Source organism: Anopheles ziemanni, chromosome 3 (genome assembly GCF_943734765.1).
Source record: "Anopheles ziemanni chromosome 3, idAnoZiCoDA_A2_x.2, whole genome shotgun sequence".
Lineage (NCBI taxonomy): Eukaryota > Metazoa > Arthropoda > Insecta > Diptera > Culicidae > Anopheles > Anopheles ziemanni.
Window position 1 is genome coordinate 44,208,434 of NC_080706.1, and position 3,714 is coordinate 44,212,147.

The following is a 3,714-nucleotide window of genomic DNA, read 5'->3' on the forward strand; positions in this document are numbered from 1 at the left end:
TAGTTGGAAACAACACTCGGTCAATGTTTGGCGTTGCTCTAATGACGACCAAACACACACGACTGGGTGTTTCTATTATATTTTCCCATGGATCTTTGATTAGCCATGGTCATCTAGTGCAGGTTTATATGTCGTTCAATGAATTTAATGTCAAATAGTTTCACGTAACGCGTATTTGACGTGAGTTGGAAACTCAAATGGCGACCTTAAATTGTTGGTTGTTTATTTGAGGTTTTTCGAGGTTTCTTGATGACATATAAATATCAGCGGTAGCTCGGGTATCTATCATTCCCCTTGACGTGTTTGCTCAATTTAAATTAAGCCGCTATTACGTAACACGAAGTGGCATGATACCGATCGTTCTTGAAATATCTGCATCAACATCAATAAATAATTATGTTACTTGTCAGAAACATTACTCCGACAAGGTAACGGTGTATCGTAGGCCTACTTTGCTGATATGCCTTGCTGTTTCCCAGCGGCATAAAATCATCGGCTAGCGATAGGAATGTTTCTCTAATAAATCATTTGTAATTGGTTTCCAATTACTACCTGATTGATAATCTGATCGATATATGTATATTCCGCAATGTGAGTTCCTAGTTGAGTTTGTAGTGGTAGTGAAAAAAAAGGAACAATACCTACGAAGTTCTTGTGTTTCATTAGTTTTTACATCTCATATTTACTCAAAAGTAGTTTGTTATTACTTCAACAAATCTCAATAACCTGGCCTCCTCTGACTTTGTTAAAGAGGATCATTCTAGTTTCTGCATCTGATGCTATCACCATGGAGTCATCAATGTCCACACAAACACCTGCGCGAGCTTTCATATGCACTGTTTACTATGGCTTGCGTCACTATCAAAATTGGCTTTGGACTTTATAGCCCGAGTAAATGTCGACGTAATCTCTACCGCAAGACATTTTTTACGCGTATGGGGCCTGTGTACCGAGAAGGTTAACGTCCCGGCCGAAAGAAGCCAACCCTGACCAATCGATGGTATTTTCACGTCTGCAGCTGAATACGATTGCTGATAGTGGTGCATCGTACAACAGTTTAAGGCAATCAGTTTTAGGTGACATAATCATCGAACTGATTTGTTATGTATAAATCAATCAGTAAGAAATGTACTAAAAACTATGCAGATTCCCAACTACCTGTAATTTAATTCAATCGTTTGGATGGCATACACATTGATTTTCAACGAATAAGTAGGCTGACAATAAGTCGACAACATGAGGTTGAATCATGATTGCGGGATATTTGATTTCCAGGAATTGTGAAGCAAACAAAATCCCCCAAAGCCCGTCGTTAGAAAGTGGTACATTTTTCTCAAACCATCTAATACCAAGAGATTACCGGGAGATCCGGTAAGTATTTCGGCTCCCACTAATCCAACCGTTTCGCATTCCAAATGCAACATTAGGTTGCGTAGTACTGTTGTAGGTACGGTTTTGCTCACATGTTTTTTTGCAGCTTGACCACGCCGAAGGGCTCCCTCGGTGTTGTTGTAAGGGAGATCTTCTCCGGAACCGTTTGTAGTCGTGTTGGGCCTGGCCAAGTTTTATCTTCCACGGCCCCGATATCTTTTGCGCGCTGGTATGCGAGTGGTGCGCGATAAGCGCCTCCGAACGCGAAGGTGTCACGCGTGAGCCGTTTCGTGTTCAGCCCGATTCAGTCGCACAGTGTACAGCAAGTAAGATAGAAAGAACAACGGGGCGTTTGTAGTTCGGGATTAAAGTGTTCAATGAACTGAAAATTTGGTGGTGATCCGGCAAACCCACGTACAATCGGTGGACTATAAATTGTGCTGAGCGTGTAAGCCAGACGATCGTGAGGTGCATGTGACCATCGGGTTGAACTATAGTAGTCACAATGTCAAGATATCAGTACTCCGCCTCAACCAGGAGATATGGTAAGCCAAGTGCCGCGTAGAACCACAGGTTTTGGGAGGAAGTGCAACGAAAGAATTCCCAAAGGAGGAATGCACTGATAACGATGCGTTGACGCAGGATTAGGTCCGAGCAGAGGAATCGCTACATACTTAACGATGACGTAGAACTAACTGCAGCAAGTACGGAAGGAAAGGTCTAGAAAATATATAGTGCCAATGTCATCTATTTATTTCTTTGCCTCGCCCTTGTCCGCGGATGAGTCAATTAGCGTTATCATACGCGAGGAAGATGTTCTTGTATAGACAAACAACACAAAATAAAGTGTAGCAACGTGCCCAGTGTACGGAATGTGATAAAAGCAGCCCAACCTTGCACTGAACAGCCCCGGCATTTGTGACACTGACCAAGAAGCCCACTTGTTATCATTCTGCCAACCACGATAGAGAAGTGTCATGAGCACCTCTGTGCAAGATAACGGCACGGGGATGGTACAGTCTGCGGTACAGTGTCCAACATTTCCCTAATTTGATAACGATTTAAAGTTAGGGACAGGGAAATAAAATCAAACTATGACCAAGTTTAGATATACATCCGACCAGAGCAGGGCGTGTGCCTAAGCCATCCTATCATATCTTAGGTTGCATAAGTATGAGTTTAACATTGAGGAAGGCGGAAGCATGTATGCAATGGTTCATCTCTATTTATATTTAGATCTTTATCGCACACCGTAACTTTGAACAAATTTCCTACCAAACGCAAAATTGTGCGATAGAGAATCTTTCCTCCAGCAAACCATTACTTACCTCTTTTCGGTATTAAATCCCACGATAATTGAATTCCAATGTACGCTTTGCGTCAATAAAATCACTTTGCTTGGCGTGCTTGCCAGTGTAATCGCGTCCAATGATAACAGCGTTCCTTATCGCCTCCCTGCGACGTTATGGTCAACCAGGTCTTTTCGGTGTGTTTTATTTACACACCGGATGCCACCGTGAAGTCACCCTCGTTCGTTGTGACTCCTCTGTTTTGATTCCTGTACTGAACTGTAATGCCCGCGCAGGAGCTCGTAACTAATGCACTTTACGTTACTTCGGTAGCAATCACTCCTTCATCTGCGGCTCATTAAAGAGCGCCCTGTTGATGGACGAGAGATCAAGCAGGTCAACCAGAAGGACTACGTAACGATGCAGGACGTCCTTAACCGACGTGTGCATCGATTTGTTCCCTACCTTGTCTGATACCCGCCTACATTGCATCGAACGTCTGGAGATAAGAAGTATTTGTGGTGGATTTTTTTTTATTAAGCGAGACAAGGTGCAGCCATTCGACTGTTTGCATAATATAGAAATGAATGCATTTCACTGTGTCCAACTAGGCTTGGGATACAGTTACAGGGTATGTTGCGACATCGAACATACTGTAACTACGCGTGGTTTCACGAGTCGTCAATATTTTCTCGATGTGAAAAAAAAACTTATCGGTATCTTTTCAAGGTGGTATAGAAACTTAAGTTTAAAATCAAAGATCCTATAGCCTAAGAAAAGCCGTTCTTTAATCTACATCAATGCCTACTTTGGGTAACACTCGATAGCGCACTCAGTTCCTGTTATTTTTCTACCAACGTTCTCCATCCAATTTAGCGGTAAATGTTTACGAAGAACCGGCGGTACGTTCACGTTCTGCGGTGCAGACTCCCGAACCCTTCAATGTTTACCTTGCGCAACCGGCCTGTGGGGACTTCCTTCAGCAAATTTGCTTAATCTCACCCGCCTCATTACCGATGCTAATTTTCCTGTTTGTCCGTTTACATTTGCAGGT